Source organism: Ambystoma mexicanum, chromosome 8, assembly GCF_040938575.1.
Source record: "Ambystoma mexicanum isolate Mex_15411 chromosome 8, UKY_AmexF1_1, whole genome shotgun sequence".
In the NCBI taxonomy this organism is placed as follows: domain Eukaryota; kingdom Metazoa; phylum Chordata; class Amphibia; order Caudata; family Ambystomatidae; genus Ambystoma; species Ambystoma mexicanum.
In genome coordinates, this window is record NC_090929.1 from 907,292,075 (window position 1) to 907,311,928 (window position 19,854).

The 19,854-nt window shown below is 47.8% G+C and overlaps 1 protein-coding gene across 9 annotated transcripts in view; it reads left to right on the forward strand.

The window, feature by feature from the left end:
• OGDHL (oxoglutarate dehydrogenase L) overlaps positions 1-19,854 on the forward strand; it is a 2,607,259-nt gene that overhangs the window by 516,839 nt on the left and 2,070,566 nt on the right. The window lies entirely within an intron of this gene.

Below are 19,854 nucleotides of genomic sequence, written 5' to 3' on the forward strand. Positions count from 1 at the left end.
TTATGGTAATCGTATCCGTTGATACATCGCCCTAAGTTCAAGTGCCCTTGCAGCACTAATACAGATCACCCGTCCCTAACGCTGACATCACTAGACGCTCACGATGAGCTCCATCCATTTAAATGATGTTAGTGGGCAATGTAGCCAAACGTACCCTGTCATCACCAACATCATAACATTATCTAACATACAACCAGGAACATAAACGCACACATCCACAACAGATGCCAAACGATACCGTTTATTTTGACAAAAGCAGCAATAGTCGGGAGCGTAACAAGTACTTTGAATTTTTTTGACATAATGCTGAAAAGAGGTAATTAAGTCAACGAAAACATGGGTAACCTTTTCCAATAGAGGTTATGGCTAGCGAACATCACATGGTTCTTATTTTTAGTTTAAATTTGAACAGTGATCTTATAATGCTGATTCCGTTCATCGATCGATTAATCCCAGTCTTTGCATTCTTCACAGAATGTTATTATGTTCCATCGCCGATTTATTATTGTGGAACATGGCGTTCCATTACAGAGAGGAAATCGGTGGTTTTAAATTTTTAATTCAACATTGTCACATCTGCACTTCTTCAGAACCTATAGGCTGGCATGTTGCTCTTTATTATTGCAACTGCAAAACGACAGATTGGTGTCTGGCGATCGTCATAGATAATGGTTATCACAGATGCGTTGTTGATGATTGTTGTCCAATTGCAGTTAAAGAAGCCATTGACTGGTAAACTGTACCCATAACAGGCACACATCGGTATAATATAACTATGGAAAATTGAGAATGCAAAAATATATTTCTGCACATAATTCAGAATTGTATATACACAGTACATATTTATGTAAACTATCAATTTAAGTAACAATACGTACAATGTCTATTATTTGCATCAAATTGAACATTCATCCGTCACAACGTAAATCATGTATCATATAGCACACTTGCCACTCTCACTTGCATAAATATTATTTAAAACTTTGCTTACATTTTGTCTTGTGTTTCCATTCTCCCTGTGTGACGGATGAACAACCGCTTCGAAAGGCAGATCTCAGTAATACAAACGTAACATTCCTACTTAAGCTTTCAATATAGTGACTCTTATCACTTCGTTATGGATATTTGACACATTTTGGCCTTCAAATTATTAGTATGGTGGATTCAAGGACACATAACAATGCAACCCTTCATCCAGCGTTCACAGCGGGTCAGAGGGAGTTTCGTTATGGGAACACATGCCACAAAGTTGAACAATATTAATGGCAAGCTGTACAGTGAAAACAACAAAATATTTCAAGTATCCCACATATGGAAATATTTACTTCCATTGGAACGGTTTTGTACAAAAAGATCGTATCTAAATGGTCGCATGTACAAAAGGTTCTACAAATGCTAGCACTAAACGTTCGAGCACCAAAAGTTCGAACTTTTGGTGCTAGCATTCCAGGTAAGTTTGAACATAAAAAAAAAAAACGCGGGGGTGTCCCCCGCAACACCCCGCTCACTATACTTAACACTATAGTGAGCAGGGTTTGTGGGGGAAACCCCTGCAGCCCCAGTAAAAGAAAAGGACCCTGCAGCGCCAGTTCCCGATCACGGAAGTGAAAGGGAACTGGCGCCGTAGGGACCCAGCGTGAAGAGAAGGTAATTGGGGTTTGTTTATGTTGGTGATGTGGGTGGGGGTGTAGGGTGTGGGTGGAGGGTGTGTCAAGGGTGTGTGTATGTTCGCATGAGAAAGATGCAAACTTTTGGTAGTTCGCACCTTTCTCATGCGAACATTCCGGCCGCGGTAAATTCAACCGCGGTCGGATCACGTGGATTCATTGGAACGGTATCAATGCGCCTGGTACCACAACTTTTACATATTTTTTCACAGATGACCCTAGACGAGGTCAGACAGGCTGGGGTTTTCCCTATACTCCAATAGGGCAATTGCTCAAAAAAGCTAAATGAATAGCGTGGGGCAGGTTTTTTGGCCAAAGTGGGCCACTTCGTTTCTGAAATAAACAGAATTTGAATACAAAAGCGATGGGTTAATATAGACAGCACGGACGGACCGGGAAGGGAGGGGGGAAATGGGTTGATTTTGCACCAGCCTGGGGGGACTGTTGCAACCAGGGCAACACGTGCTATGAGAAGCAATACAAATGTTTTTGTACAAACACTAAAATTCCAGCAAGCCTCGAATGAGTGCAGTTTTCAAAGGCTTAATGATTTCTGTGTATATCTATTCCAGCAATCATATTGATTTCTGCATTGATGCGTGCACGCCTAGTTGTCCTTCACATGTGGGCCTCTACAATAAGAGGTAAATTTGCAAAAGGCCACAGGTGCATGTTCAAAGTGCACATTGGCAAGACATATTCGGTCGCTCGTTATTTCAATGTTGGCTAACACTGTGGCACATACACCTTCGGTTTACTGCTATCTGCAGCCACTTATGATTCCTACTTTCCAACGAGGTTAGACTTCATTTATTTAATTTATTTATTGATGATTTGTAAAGTGCCTATACAAAATATGGTGTTTCAAGGTGCCACAAGACAAAAAAGGGGGGGGGGGCGCAGCAAGGAAGAAAAAACCTATAACAGTCCTACTAGGCCTTGTGTCATTTGGATCATGCAAGAGCAGTAACAAGAAGTGCTGGGGGGAGGGAATGAGGAGGTGGGAGGTGTAGGTCGGGGCAGAAGGAAAAATGCTAGGGTGGGAGGGAGGTGCAGAGCAAGAGGAGGTATACAAGTGCAGGGGGGAAGAAGAGAGCCAATGGGGTTAGGCAAGTGCTAAGGGGATGCCAGGTGGGCAAGTGCCAGTGGAAGCAGGGAGTGAGTACCAAAGGCGAAGCGCGAGGACGGGGGTGGACCAGGCTTGGTAGGGAAGCACACCCCGCCAAGCTTGTCAGGGGAAAAGGGTCCCGGAAGGGCAAGTTCTGGTTGTGGAGGCGGAGGCGACAGAAAGATAGGGTGCCTGGAGTACACTGGGCGAGGAGGGCCTGGTGCAATGTGGAGTTCAGAAGGGAACAGGCCGCCAGTCAATGGCATAGAAGGGAGCATTAGCTGGGAGGTGGGAGTTTCGGGGGGAGGGAATGAAGAAGAGAAAAGTTGGGTCTTGAGAATCTTCCGGAACTTAAGGAGATCAGGCAGAAGCCTGAGCGGGGCAGGGAGCCCATTACGGAAGGATGCTCCTGAGAAGAAAAGAGATATACCCCACACTCTCTGCCTGGAATAGCATCTGATCGTCAGATCATTGCAGCTAGATGAGCGAAGGTCTCTAAGAGGGAGATATTTAGGGAAAGAGTTGGATGTAGTGGCGTCCCTGTCCCCAGAAAGCCTTGTGGATGATGCATAGGGTCTTGAACTTGACCCTTGCAGCCACCAGGATCCAGTGGAGATATTTGTGGGCTTGAGAGATGCGGTCCCTGCGCTTGAGGCCAGGGCTAAGTCACGCAGTCCTATTCTGGATTAGTTGAAGGGGGGGAGAGAGGATTTAGACAGATTGAGGAAGAGCTTGTTGCGATAGTCTTGTCTGGAGAGGACCGGAGCTCTGGAGACATTGAGTTTCTGTATGTCTGCTGCTCCATTTTACTTCTAAGATTCTTCAAATATTGTCAGTTCATTACAAATAGGGCTCCAAATTATTATTGGATAAGCAGGAATTACAAGCCTTGCCTGGTTTTCCAGCAGTAACCGGTCACCAGGAGCTACCACTATGGAACAAGGAGCTGGTTTATAGCGTTACATTAGTTGGCCTGTGGGAGCCAAAAGTAGCTCTTGGTGACTGTTGGTTTTAAGCTCACTAGTCTCTTCTACATTTGATTTCAGTCACATACTTGAAATAATCAGACTGACGTTTATTGTTATAATATAAATCAATTATTTGGATGGTGATAAAAACACAAATCAAAGAAAAACAGAAATGTTAAGGCCTATCTAGTGACATTACTTCACAAACAGTGATTCTTTAAAAAAATATTATTTAACAATTACATCTCAAGTGACATACTACTCAATTTATTGTACAATGAAAACAGTTTTCAAACAATGTACAACAGCTTGTTATTGGCTTTGTTAAACATTGTGAAGATAGCCACACATCATTTGAATCTCAAAGTCAACCTTTCAACAAGTTCAAGTTTGGGAGGGCAGCCCCCTTTTGCGATGTTCTGTGGCATAGACTGGGCCCTGCAAACAAAATCTGGAGCTATTCCATGCGTTTGCAGGGCCAGCAAATTCAATGTCGGATCTTTCACAAATTCAAAATCCATCTGCTGGAAGATTGGCTTTGCCACCCACTGTTTGCTTCTTGTGGTAAACTCCTTGTTGTACAGCCAGTCTTGTTCTGGCCTCCATACCGTCTATGCTATAATGCAACCTTTTAGGCCTGTACTTTAGGCACACCTCCAAATCTCAAGTGTAGCAGAACTCTGAAAGGTCCCTCATGTCTCTCGAAAGCATTTTGTCATACACTATCTTCTCAAATGCTGTGTGAGGAGGGGAGCCGGGAACCAACCACCTTTTCTTACGCTCCTGCTCTTTGCTCAATGGTCCATGTGCACATTCGTGGAAATGCTCGTTTTCTGTCCAAGAGTGTATGTTAGAACAAATGTGCATCAATGAACACCATTCTTCAAGCAGAATATTTACAGATCCATCACAAGTTTTGGAGTTCCACCAAAGATGGTTGCTGATAGACTGTGACCAAGTTAACATGTTTTCTATAGCCTTTTTTTTAAAATGTTTGCGGCGTGCCATACATAATTTTGATGCTTTGTGTGGGAACTGCTCCCGCATGCCCCTTGGCTATTGAAACATGCCTGTCAGTGGCTATCGGGTCTATTTGCATTCCTCTGCATTGCAGAAGTTGAATGGATTTAATGAGAACATATTTTTCCATGGCAACAGATGATATACATTCAGATACTTGCATGATAACTTAACTCACTTTTTTTTGGTTCCCATGTCTTGCAAGTGGTATGTGCAGTATATAGCAGAAAAACCTGCACTCTTATACTGGCCATCACCAGCAAGCCAAAGCCTTTTGCCAGCCAGAGCATTGTCCATTGACAACTGTTAGAGTATCCATGCCTGGCTAACTGCGAGGAAAAAGAAATCCTTCTGATATTTGTAGTACTGTGATTTTTAAAGGAACCTGAGTCCCACAAAGTTAGAAAAACTTGAAATTGTATTCTACGTTGGTCCGCTAAACAACAAAGTAGATGAACAAATTACATTTCCAGCAGGCACTTTCCCGTATAGGTTGATGAGACCATGAAACTGAGATATGGTGCTGTACACAACTACCCTTGCTCTTCAGGTTGCTGCCTTTGACTACACTAGTAAGCTTCACCAATGGCTCCCCACAAATCCTTCTGTGCAATTTATGGTAACATTAATCATTTTCATAATCTCTATCGGGCAGCAGTCGAACACAATGTATTTTGGTTCCTTGAATAGCCAATCATCCAGATGTATAGTGGTTTGCATTTCCATGGTGGTGGATAAGTCATCGACACTAGGAAGAGTGAAGTCCACATCACAAGCAAAATGGTCAATCAGTAGCGAAGATGCTTTGGGTATTTCTGTGTGTGATAGTTCCGATTTGCCCACATTTATTGGGGAAAAAGGTAACATTTTCTGTTTCTTAGATAGCATTTATTTAGAGGGTGTGGATTGTGTGAGCGGTTCTGGAAGCAATTCTGAAACATCTTCTGTGTTGTCCGTTTCTTCTGGGTGCCGACGTGTGCTGTAACAATGATCTAGGGTTACTTTCCATGGGTCACTGCTGACATTCAATTTAAATTCCGGCCACTGGACATCTGCATCACAACACTGAATTTTGTGAGGACCATGCTGAGGCTTTAACTGCTCCTAGGTGACAGTGCTTTGGCAAGCAACACCATTAGTTTGTTCATTTGTCCAAGTCTTTTTGCTCCTCTTCTTCCTAGGCCTCTAATCGAAAATAATAAAAGCATGCTTAATTTATAGCACGCATACAGAATATATGAATTACAACATGAAAATGTAATATCAATGAAATAACAGATAAACTATTTTATTTTTTTTTTTTAAAGTTATGTACCCTTGTTTTCCAAATTTTCCTTGACGCAGTCAAATTGGATTTGCCGACCAAGCTGAAAAATAACATTTTGAAATTGTATAAACCTTGAAATTTGCTCTTCGACTTCGACTTAAAGAATCATATATATATATATATATTTCTGAGGCTTGTGGAATCTGCTTAGATCACATGCTGTGCATAGGCCGACATCTAGTGGAAGCTGCGGAGTATTACAGTTTGTTTTTCGAAGTCGAAAAATGGGCGTCGACACAGGGCGTGCCAGTAATACTATCCCTAGTGTGACGTCCCCTGTACCCATGATCCCTCACGCGTCTAGGATCCCCAGATTGTTTTTTTCCGCCATTCTGGTCGGAAGCACTTCATCGGAGTTCCCTGGCTTTGCCATATTTTCACTCTAAACTAATTCTAATTTGCCCCGTTTGGCCAACCTTTCGTCGATCAACATCTCGACGCCGAACCGGGGAGGAGATCAACGTCGAATACCCGACGGATTGGGCCTTGAGGCTTCCGCCTCGGCTCGGGCCTGGGCCGCTGGCCTCGGCCCTACAAGTAGGGAGAGTGGGGGTGGTACACTTCCACACTCGACACCTTATTACCTACACACACTTGCCCGCTGCCCACAGGCGCGTATGGAGGGTACGCCCTTTCAGTTTTGCCCCAAGTGTAATAAGAAATACCCTTGGGTAGATAAGCACGCTACGTGCAACCTTTGCCTACCCAGAGACCACCCCGAGACGGGTTGCAGGGCCTGTAGCAGGTTTAAGGCAAAAACTCTTAAGGACCGCTCCACCAAGCGTTGGGCCCACCACGCCAAGCTAGCAGCTATGGAGGCGGAGGGTACCTTCAGCGGCGGCAGCGACGCCGAACTTTCGGATGGCGAGGGCACCAAGGCGTCGAAGGACAGCCGAACGCACGTCCCCGGCCTCGGAAGGTCGTCCGTCCCGGCGACTATGGGGAAGTCCCCCGGCGACAAAAGCGTTACACATACACACGCTAAACACAAAAAATCCACCCGAGATTCGACGTCGTCGAAACCTCGGAAAGAGGCACAGAAGGAGCGGTCCGAAAGGACGTCCTCTGGGCGGTCCCGGTCGAGGTCGCCGCACGACGTCAGGCAAGCCTCCACACTTGCACAGAGTGCCTCGACCATTAATATCCCGGAAGATCAATCGTCCGGAGACGAACACGACTTCCACCCCCAGACTGCACCCCAGGAAAAGGGTACATCACTTGGGAGTAAAGAGGGGCCAGTTTCGAAGGCTAGTTCGAAAGACAGGGATTCCACCTCCGATCCTCGACGCCAGGCGTCGAAAGATAAGGGAAAGGGGAAACACACTTCCACCCACGGGGAAGGGGGTAAACAGCAAAGGAAACAACCCTTGCAGTCCTCCACTACAAAAGAACTGACCAAGTCTTCTCAGGGCCAATCCATAGAAAGTCCCAGCGAGGTCACCCCAAGCTCAAAACTCTGGTCATGCGAGGACATTGACAGAGTAATGTCAAGGATGTCTTCCTTGGCGAATTTTTTCGAAAGACACCCTGAACAACTCCTAGCTTTAAACCCTCAGGAAGATTCTCCCTCAGGGTCAAGGGACCCTATCCCCTCAAATAAAAGACCCCGGGTCGAGACACCATTTAGGCCTTTAGACCCCATCGAGGTCCAACCCTATTCTTACCTCTTCCCTACAGACCAAGGAAACTCTTCCCTTATAGAAGGTCAGGAAATTGACACGCCAGAAGATCCTGCAGGATCAGATTATTACGGCGAAGACGAAGACGAGGATGAGCCAGAAAATAGCCCAGATATTTTCAGAATGGACTCACCAGTCGAAAGGGAAGCCCCAGTGTCTGACTCCCCAATAGATAATCAGCCCCTCCTGAATGAACTGCTCTTTCGGGCAGCTAACCACTTCCACATAGACACACAAGGTGTCCAGGAAGAAAGGGACTTTGCGGAAGAACTAATAGGGGAAAGGAAGCCAGTAGCCCAGACCATTCCCATCCTAAAATCTGTTCAACGCAGAATAGCACCATCCCTTGTCAACCCAAACCTGACAAGACCTGTAAATCCGAGAGTGGAGAAGCTGTTTAAAGCAGCCCAGTCGGACCCCCTATATATTAGAGGTCAACTTAAGCCAGACTCTCTAGTAGTAACCAACACCCGCAAAAGAGCTGGTACACCATTATCTTCCTCTGAGGCTCCCCCCGACAAAGAAAGTAAAAAACTTTATGGTTTTGGCAGGAAAGTAGCTTCCACGGCAGCCTACCAAGCCAGAATCGCGAATTCCACCACACTGTTGGCTAGCTACAACTGTCACCAGTGGGAAGAAGTGGCAGCACTAATAGACTCTGCTCCCGAACCCCTTAAAAGCCAGCTAGCTCGCATTTGTGCGGAAGGAAGGAACGTGTCAGGCTGCACTGTAAAAGCAACTCTGGACGCCGCTGACAATGCGGGTAGACTTATAGCAGAGGGGACTGTCATCAAAAGGCATGCTTGGTTGAGGCAGTCGGGATTCAAAGCAGAAACACAAGCTGCGCTCTTAGACAAACCAGTGGAAAGTGATCTCCTGTTTGGGAAGGCAGTCGAGGACGCTCTAAAAAACGCTAAGGAAGAATTCGACACCCTCAAATCCCTTGGCCAGTTAACTACCAAACCACCTAACCAAAGAGGGAATGGCAATTTTCGTCGCCCCCGCGGCCAAAATTCCAATAGAGGAAATAGCTACTCCCACACCCAGGGTACACAGTGGAACACCAGCTCACAACAGTCTACCCAGGCGTATGGTAGGGGTAGTAAAAGAGGACGTGGTAGAGGCAGAGGCAGCCCCAGTAAAGGAGGAGGCACGCCTCCACCAAAGCATTGACGCTCAGTTCAGGGTCCCTTCCCATGCAACCCCAGTAGGGGGACGAATATCAAGTTTCACCCAGGCATGGGAAGGGATAACATCCGACAGATGGGTGCTGTCAACAGTATCCAATGGGTACTGCATAGAACTACTGCAACGTCCCCTAAACCATCCTCCAAGACAAAAAGTCCACTCTTTACAACATCAGAAGATCCTCCTCGAGGAGATCGCCATTCTGCTAGAAAAGGACGCGATAGAACTCGTCCCGGGACACCAGGTAAACAAGGGTATCTATTCAACTTACTTCCTTGTGCCAAAGAAAGATTTAACAATGCGCCCAGTTTTAGACTTACGGCCTGCCAACAAGTATGTCAAGCCCCAAAAATTCCGTATGACCACACTACAAGAGGTAATCCCACTCCTAAAAAAGGGGGATTACATGGCAACCTTGGATATGAAAGATGCCTATTTTCATATTTCCATGCTCCCGGCGCACAGAAAATACTTGCGCTTCAAGGTGGACAGTCGCCACTACCAATTCAAGGTACTGCCCTTCGGGATAGCTTCTGCACCAAGGGTATTCACCAAGGTACTGGCGGTGGCAGCTGCACACCTACGCAGGGAGGCAATCCCAGTGTACCCTTATCTGGACGACTGGCTCATAACGGGGGAAACCCCAGGAATCTGCAGGTCAAACATTCAGAGGACCATCGACCTCCTCCACGAATTAGGCTTCTCCATCAACGAGAAAAAGTCAAGTCTGGTGCCAAGCACCTCAAAACAGTTTCTAGGAGCTATCCTAGATACTCAGAAAGGATTGACCTTCCCTTCGGAAGAAAGAATTCGGAACATACTTCTGCAAATTCCGCATTATCAGTCAGATCAACAGATAACAGTACGCAAAGCTATGCGGTTACTCGGCATGATGGCGTCATGCATTTACCTGGTCCCCCACGCGCGTCTGCGCATGCGTCCCATGCAGGAATGGTTGGCGAAACAGTGGTCTCAGGCAAGTGGTCAGTGGGACGATCTAGTGGTCGTTTCGCCAACACTCGTACAGAACCTACACTGGTGGACAAGAGAGAATCTCGCAAAGGGGAAACCCTTTTACGATCCCGAAGTACAGGCAGTGGTAACTACAGATGCATGCCTGACGGGGTGGGGAGCTCACCATCTCCACCACACAGCTCAGGGTCTCTGGTCTCACTCAGTAGCCAAGAACCACATCAATCTGCTAGAGCTTCTGGCAGTATTCCGAGCGCTGCAGGCGTTCGAGCCCCATCTACTAAACTTGTCGGTGCAGATCAGGACGGACAGCACGACAGCCATGTTCTATCTGAACAAGCAAGGAGGGACTCGTTCGCCAAATCTGTCCAAGCTTGCCCAGAAAATATGGAGATGGGCACTCAGACGGAACATCTTCCTGTCATCGCAACATGTTCCAGGGGAGCTCAATTCCCTAGCGGATGCTCTAAGCAGAGACTCCCTCCCAGAAGAACACAAATGGGTCCTTCACAAAGACGTAGTAGAAGATCTCTTCTCTCAGTGGGGTTTCCCCACTATAGACCTATTCGCCACAAGCGAAAACAAACAATGCCCAGGATTTGCATCCAGGTTCCCACAACCGGACTCCCAGGGGAATGCCCTGTGGATGAACTGGTCAGGGATGTTTGCGTACGCTTTCCCACCAACTCCTCTCATCAGGAAGGTGGTGTACAAGATGAACAAGGAATCGATGACGCTCATCCTAGTTGCTCCCATGTGGGCGAGACAACCATGGTTTCCACACCTACGCAGGATGGCGGTATGCGAGCCCATCAGACTCCCAGCCTGGTACAACCTTCTGTCCCAGCAACAAGATCTGGTGCCAGAGTAAACAAATCAACCCGGTTGATTGCACTCCTTCCAACGTTGTAACATACATGCTCCACCTGCTGGATGCAGGGTTGGTTTTTAACTCTCTGAAAGTACACCTGGCAGCCCTCTCAGCCTACACCACATCCCATAACAAGGTTTCGTGGTGGAAAGTACCAGTGGTTAAAGCCTTCATGGAAGGAGTAAAGAGACTTCACCCTCCTATCTCGAACCCACCGCCAGGATGGGATCTCAATGTGGTGCTATCTAAGCTCATGGGGCCCCCCTTCGAACCCATGCATAAAAGTAGTCTCAAACACCTGACTTATAAAACGGCCTTCTTAGTAGCCATTACCTCCATAAGAAGGGTCAGTGAAATTCAGGCTCTGTCAGTGCAAGATCCTTTCTTTACTATCCACAAGGACAAACTGGTTTTACGCACACACCCTAGATTCTCACCAAAATTCATATCCAAGTTCCATGTAAACCAGTCCATCGAGCTTCCGGCTTTCTTCCAAAACCCACAAAGCTCAGCTGAGGTGAAACTACACACCCTAGATGTGCGTAGGGCGGTCTTATACTATGTAAATAAAACCAGACCGCTAAGGAAAACAGATCAACTGTTTGTCTCCGTAGCTACAGGCAGAGAGGGGGATCGCGTCTCTAAGGGCGCTATCTCAAAGTGGATTATCAACTGTATACAGCTGTGTTACTCTCTTTCTGAAAAAACTCTGCCTTTTACGCCAAGGGCCCACTCTACCAGAGGCATTGGGGCCACTCTGGCTTTCATTGCAAATGTTCCCCTTGACACCATTTGCAAAGCAGCTACTTGGAGCTCTATTCACACTTTTACTCAGCATTACTGCATTGACACTCATTCCAAGGCAGATACACAAGTGGGACAAGCGGTTCTAAGACACCTGTTTGCTCATGACCCTTCTCACATCCCACCTCCTTCTTCTGGTACTGCTCGCTAATCTATGCACAGCATGTGATCTAAGCAGATTCCACAAGCCTCAGAAGGGATACATTACTCACCGTAATCGTATTTCTGATGCTTGTATCTGCTTAGATTCACATGCGACCCACCCTTCCTCCCCTCCGAGAGAAGGCGCATGGTTGCTTGTAGTCTTACCTTTCTGTCTATCTGCTTGGACTATCTGTACTCACGCTACTCCTCATGCTACCTCATTTCAGGAAAAACACAATCTGGGGATCCTAGACGCGTGAGGGATCATGGGTACAGGGGACGTCACACTAGGGATAGTATTACTGGCACGCCCTGTGTCGACGCCCATTTTTCGACTTCGAAAAACAAACTGTAATACTCCGCAGCTTCCACTAGATAGATATATATATATATATATATATATTTCTGAGGCTTGTGGAATCTGCTTAGATCACATGCTGTGCATAGGCCGACATCTAGTGGAAGCTGCGGAGTATTACAGTTTGTTTTTCGAAGTCGAAAAAATGGGCGTCGACACAGGGCGTGCCAGTAATACTATCCCTAGTGTGACGTCCCCTGTACCCATGATCCCTCACGCGTCTAGGATCCCCAGATTGTTTTTTTCCGCCATTCTGGTCGGAAGCACTTCAGCGGAGTTCCCTGGCTTTGCCATATTTTCACTCTAAAATAATTCTAATTTGCCCCGTTTGACCAACCTTCGTCGATCAACATCTCGACGCCGAACCGGGGAGGAGATCAAAGTCGAATACCCGACGGATTGGGCCTTGAGGCTTCCGCCTCGGCTCGGGCCTGGGCCGCTGGCCTCGGCCCTACAAGTAGGGAGAGTGGGGGTGGTACACTTCCACACTCGACACCTTATTACCTACACACACTTGCCCGCTGCCCACAGGCGCGTATGGAGGGTACGCCCTTTCAGTTTTGCCCCAAGTGTAATAAGAAATACCCTTGGGTAGATAAGCACGCTACGTGCAATCTTTGCCTACCCAGAGACCACCCCGAAACGGGTTGCAGGGCCTGTAGTAGGTTTAAGGCCAAAACTCTTAAGGACCGCTCCACCAAGCGTTGGGCCCACCACGCCAAGCTAGCAGCTATGGAAGCGGAGGGTACCTTCAGCGACGGCAGCGACGCCGAACTTTCGGACGGCGAGGGCACCAAGGCGTCGAAAGACAGCCGAACGCACGTCCCCGGCCTCGGAAGGTCGTCCGTCCCGGCGACTATGGGGAAGACCCCCGGCGACAAGAGCGTTACACATACACACGCTAAACACAAAAAATCCACCCGAGATTCGACGTCGTCGAAACCTCGGAAAGAGGCACAGAAGGAGCGGTCCGAAAGGACGTCCTCTGGGCGGTCCCGGTCGAGGTCGCCGCACGACGTCAGGCAAGCCTCCACACTTGCACAGAGTGCCTCGACCATTAATATCCCGGAAGATCAATCGTCCGGAGACGATCACGACTTCCACGAACACGACTTCCACCCTCAGCCTGCACCCCAGGGAAAGGGTACTTCACTTGGGAGTAAGGAAAGCCCAGTTAGCTCGAAAAACATGGATTCCACCTCCGATCCTCGACGCCAGGCGTCGAAAGATAAGGGAAAGGGGAAACACACTTCCACCCACGGGGAAGGGGGTAAACAGCAAAAGAAACAACCCTTGCATTCCTCCACTACAAAAGAACTGACCAAGTCTTCTCAGGGCCAATCCAGAGAAAGTCCCAGCAAGGTCACCCCAAGCTCAAAACTCTGGTCATGCGAGGACATTGACAGAGTAATGTCAAGGATGTCTTCCTTGGCGAATTTTTTCGACAGACACCCTGAACAACTACTAGCGTTAAACCCTCAGGGAGATTCTCCCTCAGGGTCAGGGGACCCTATCCCCTCAAATAAAAGACCCCGGGTCGAGACGCCATTTAGGCCTTTAGACCCCATCGAGGCCCAACCCTTTTCTTACCTCTTCCCTACAGACCAAGGAAACTCTTCCCTTCTAGAAGATCAGGAAATTGACACGCCAGAAGATCCTGCAGGATCAGATTATTACGGCGAAGACGAGGAGGAGCCAGAAAATAGCCCAGATATTTTCAGAATGGACTCACCAGTCGAAAGGGAAGCCCCAGTGTCTGATTCACCGATAGATAATCAGCCCCTCCTTAATGAACTGCTCTTTCGGGCAGCTAACCACTTCCACATAGACACACAAGGTGCCCAGGAAGAAAGGGACTTTGCGGAAGAACTAATAGGGGAAAGGAAGCCAGTAGCCCAGACCATTCCCATCCTAAAATCTGTTCAACGCAGAATAGCACCATCCCTTGTCAACCCAAACCTGACAAGACCGGTAAATCCGAGAGTGGAGAAGCTGTTTAAAGCAGCCCAGTCGGACCCCCTATATATTAGAGGTCAACTTAAGCCAGACTCTCTAGTAGTAACCAACACCCGCAAAAGAGCTGGTACACCATTATCTTCCTCTGAGGCTCCCCCCGACAAAGAAAGTAAAAAACTTTATGGTTTTGGCAGGAAAGTAGCTTCCACGGCAGCCTACCAAGCCAGAATCGCGAATTCCACCACACTGTTGGCTAGCTACAACTGTCACCAGTGGGAAGAAGTGGCAGCACTAATAGACTCTGCTCCCGAACCCCTTAAAAGCCAGCTAGCTCGCATTTGTGCGGAAGGTAGGAACGTGTCAGGCTGCACGGTAAAAGCAACTCTGGACGCCGCTGACAATGCGGGTAGACTTATAGCAGAGGGGACTGTCATCAAAAGGCATGCTTGGTTGAGGCAGTCGGGATTCAAGGCAGAAACACAAGCTGCGCTCTTAGACAAACCAGTGGAAAGTGATCTCCTGTTTGGGAAGGCAGTCGAGGACGCTCTAAAAAACGCTAAGGAGGAATTCGACACCCTCAAATCCCTTGGCCAATTAACTCCCAAACCGCCTAACCAAAGAGGGAATGGCAATTTTCGTCGCTCCCGCGGCCAAAATTCCAATAGAGGAAATAGCTACTCCCACACCCAGGGTACACAGTGGAACACCAGCTCACAACAGTCTACCCAGGCGTATGGTAGGGGTAGTAAAAGAGGACGCGGTAGAGGCAGAGGCAGCCCCAGTAAAGGAGGAGGCACGCCTCCACCAAAGCAGTGACGCTCAGTCAGGGTCCCTTCCCATGCAACCCCAGTAGGGGGACGAATATCAAGTTTCACCCAGGCATGGGAAGGGATAACATCCGACAGATGGGTGCTGTCAACAGTATCCAATGGGTACTGCATAGAACTACTGCAACGTCCCCTAAACCATCCTCCAAGACAAAAAGTCCACTCTTTACAACATCAGAAGATCCTCCTCGAGGAGATCGCCATTCTGCTACAAAAGGACGCAATAGAACTCGTCCCGGGACACCAGGTAAACAAGGGTATCTATTCAACTTACTTCCTTGTGCCAAAGAAAGATTTAACAATGCGCCCAGTTTTGGACTTACGGCCTGCCAACAAATATGTCAAGCCCCAAAAATTCCGTATGACCACACTACAAGAGGTAATCCCACTCCTAAAAAAGGGGGATTACATGGCAACCTTGGATATGAAAGATGCCTATTTTCATATTTCCATGCTCCCGGCGCACAGAAAATACTTGCGCTTCAAGGTGGACAGTCGCCACTACCAATTCAAGGTACTGCCCTTCGGGATAGCTTCAGCACCAAGGGTATTCACCAAGGTACTGGCGGTGGCAGCTGCACACCTACGCAGGGAGGCAATCCCAGTGTACCCTTATCTGGACGACTGGCTCATAACGGGGGAAACCCCAGGAATCTGCAGGTCAAACATTCAGAGGACCATCGACCTCCTCCACGAATTAGGCTTCTCCATCAACGAGAAAAAGTCAAGTCTGGTGCCAAGCACCTCAAAACAGTTTCTAGGAGCTATCCTAGATACTCAGAAAGGATTGACCTTCCCGTCGGAAGAAAGAATTCGGAACATACTTCTGCAAATTCCGCATTATCAGTCAGGTCAACAGATAACAGTACGCAAAGCTATGCGGTTACTGGGCATGATGGCGTCATGCATTTACCTGGTCCCCCACGCGCGTCTGCGCATGCGTCCCATGCAGGAATGGTTGGCGAAACAGTGGTCTCAGGCAGGGGGTCAGTGGGACGATCTAGTGGTCGTTTCGCCAACACTAGTACAAAACCTACTCTGGTGGACAAGAGAGAATCTCGCAAAGGGGAAACCCTTTTACGATCCCGAAGTACAGGCAGTGGTGACTACAGATGCATGCCTGACAGGGTGGGGAGCTCACCATCTCCACCACACAGCTCAGGGTCTCTGGTCTCACTCAGTAGCCAAGAACCACATCAATCTGCTAGAGCTTCTGGCAGTATTCCGAGCGCTGCAGGCGTTCGAGCCCCATCTACTAAACTTGTCGGTGCAGATCAGGACGGACAGCACGACAGCCATGTTCTATCTGAACAAGCAAGGAGGGACTCGTTCGCCAAATCTGTCCAAGCTTGCCCAGAAAATATGGATATGGGCACTCAGACGGAACATCTTCCTGTCATCGCAACATGTTCCAGGGGAGCTCAATTCCCTAGCGGATGCTCTAAGCAGAGACTCCCTCCCAGTAGAACACGAATGGGTCCTTCACAAAGACGTAGTAGAAGATCTCTTCTCTCAGTGGGGTTTCCCCACTATAGACCTATTCGCCACAAGCGAAAACAAACAATGCCCAGGATTTGCATCCAGGTTCCCACAACCGGACTCCCAGGGGAATGCCCTGTGGATGAACTGGTCAGGGATGTTTGCGTACGCTTTCCCACCAACTCCTCTCATCAGGAAGGTGGTGTACAAGATGAACAAGGAATCGATGACGCTCATCCTAGTTGCTCCCATGTGGGCGAGACAACCATGGTTTCCACACCTACGCAGGATGGCGGTGTGCGAGCCCATCAGACTCCCAGCCTGGTACAACCTTCTGTCCCAGCAACAAGGTCAAACAGTGCATCAGGAACCCAACTCTATGAACCTAGCAGCATGGCTCCTGAAGTCATAGAGTTTGGACATCTCAAATTACCACAGAGGTGTATGGACATTCTAAAAGAGTCCAGGAAACCAAATACAAGGCACTGTTACTTTGACAAGTGGAAAAGATTCGTTATCTGGTGCCAGAGTAAACAAATCAACCCGGTTGATTGCACTCCTTCCAACGTTGTAACATACATGCTCCACCTGCTGGATGCAGGGTTGGTTTTTAACTCTCTGAAAGTACACCTGGCAGCCCTCTCAGCCTACACCACATCCCATAACAAGGTTTCGTGGTGGAAAGTACCAGTGGTTAAAGCCTTCATGGAAGGAGTAAAGAGACTTCACCCTCCTATCTCGAACCCACCGCCAGGATGGGATCTCAATGTGGTGCTATCTAAGCTCATGGGGCCCCCCTTCGAACCCATGCATAAAAGTAGTCTCAAACACCTGACTTATAAAACGGCCTTCTTAGTAGCCATTACCTCCATAAGAAGGGTCAGTGAAATTCAGGCTCTGTCAGTGCAAGATCCTTTCTTTACTATCCACAAGGACAAACTGGTTTTACGCACACACCCTAGATTCTCACCAAAATTCATATCCAAATTCCATGTAAACCAGTCCATCGAGCTTCCGGCTTTCTTCCAAAACCCACAAAGCTCAGCTGAGGTGAAACTACACACCCTAGATGTGCGTAGGGCGGTCTTATACTATGTAAATAAAACCAGACCGCTAAGAAAGACAGATCAACTGTTTGTCTCCGTAGCTACAGGCAGAGAGGGGGATCGCGTCTCTAAGGGCGCTATCTCAAAGTGGATTATCAACTGTATACAGCTGTGTTACTCTCTTTCTAAAAAGACTCTGCCTTTTACGCCAAGGGCCCACTCTACCAGAGGCATTGGGGCCACTCTGGCTTTCATTGCAAATGTTCCCCTTGACACCATTTGCAAAGCGGCTACTTGGAGCTCTATTCACACTTTTACTCAGCATTACTGCATTGACACTCATTCCAAGGCAGATACACAGGTGGGACAAGCGGTACTAAGACACCTGTTTGCTCATGACCCTTCTCACATCCCACCTCCTTCTTCTGGTACTGCTCGCTAATCTATGCACAGCATGTGATCTAAGCAGATTCCACAAGCCTCAGAAGGGATACATTACTCACCGTAATCGTATTTCTGATGCTTGTATCTGCTTAGATTCACATGCGACCCACCCTTCCTCCCCTCCGAGAGAAGGCGCATGGTTGCTTGTAGCCTTACCTTTCTGTCTATCTGCTTGGACTATCTGTACTCACGCTACTCCTCATGCTACCTCATGTCAGGAAAAACACAATCTGGGGATCCTAGACGCGTGAGGGATCATGGGTACAGGGGACGTCACACTAGGGATAGTATTACTGGCACGCCCTGTGTCGACGCCCATTTTTTCGACTTCGAAAAACAAACTGTAATACTCCGCAGCTTCCACTAGATGTCGGCCTATGCACAGCATGTGAATCTAAGCAGATACAAGCATCAGAAATACGATTACGGTGAGTAATGTATCCCATATATATATATATATATATATATATATATAAAATTTCAGTATGGAAACTATTTAAACATATTTAATATTACATTGCGGTTAAAATGGATGATAACTGATATTTTACAATATCTTATGTATGCCTCTTGTCCATGTGTCTCTTCAATTTTGACATCTTCAGTAGTACATTCCTTGCACATAACAAATTCAAAGAACATTGATTAAATTGTTAAAAAATTTAATGTTAAAATCATTCATCTCACAAAGTGCATCTTGAGAAAGTTAATTTAATGATTGTTGACTGTACAATTTCAGTTAAACATTGTAAAAAGATATGGTTAATCATCTGATTAAAAGTTTAAAAATAGTATTGATATAAAGTCGAACACTGTGTAAATGTACCATTTTAAAATGACATAATTTAAAACTACCTGATAACCATCAGAGATGTCGCAGGGAGTTGGTGAGAGATCATCCTGCAAAACATATTGATTACATTGTGGCCCCTTTAATGCGTTATTTTGTTTCACCAATTCCATTTTTTGCTAAGCAGCTAAAAGTTTATAAATAAGGGGGTATGGGCAGCCGAGGAAGCCATTGGATGCAGCGTCAGTGAGCTCCTGTGCTTGACCCCGTTCTTGGAGCCCGAAACCCCATCGAAACACATGTATATAGGGACCAGCAACTGAGCAATTGTGACGTCCCCCTTGAAGATTTGAAGCAGATCGTCCCGCTACAAGTGGAGAATGACCGGGACGAAAGCCCGCCCGACTCAACAACAAAATGGCAGTCGGGACCCGTAAAACGCAAGGGTCCCACGGAAAGTGACAGTGCTCTAGGATGGCAGCAAGCAGGGGACTTGAGAGGGGAAGGGAGAACCCCCTAGCAGCTTGCGGTGAGTGAACTTTGAATCTGCGCTGCTACCTAGCAAGTGGGCACCGGAATGAGGGACGGAGGAGCCGGAGCGAACGCGACAGAGGAAGCCCCAGGTGGGGGAGGCGGTCTGCAGTCGCAGTGCAAGTACTCAGAGGTGGAGGCTGGGAGAGTCGGGCTGCCTAAAGGCGCTGCATGGCTGGTGACATTGGAGCCTAGACTAGAAGCAGGGATCAGTGGGGGATGTCCGCGCAGTCCGGGAGCCGACAGAACTGCGCCTGATGCAGCTTGTGCGCTCAAGGCACAGAGGAGACGCTGTCGGGCACGCGGGTCCCCCATATCCCCAACATAAATCCATTCCCTCATGTCACACAGGAGGTTGGGCACCAGCTCCAGACGTTCACCCTGGAGGAGGTCTTGTGTCAAAGTGAGGGATAACGCGGCTCGTCAGTGAAACTGAGCTCCTGGCGGGCCCCCACCTAAAAAGCAAAAGCAGAGAACGGCTTGGTGCTCCACCAGGGCCGGGAGAGGCATCCATCCCCTGGGGGGCTGGACTGGACATTGTCACAAAGTTGTTAGTCCACACTACCGTCCGGGACAGTGATTATCTATTGCGGCGCTCAAACCCCCTAGGCTGTCATCGGGCCTGAACCTTCCTACTGGAACCTCAGTCGAAGATTGGGTCAAAGTTTGAACATC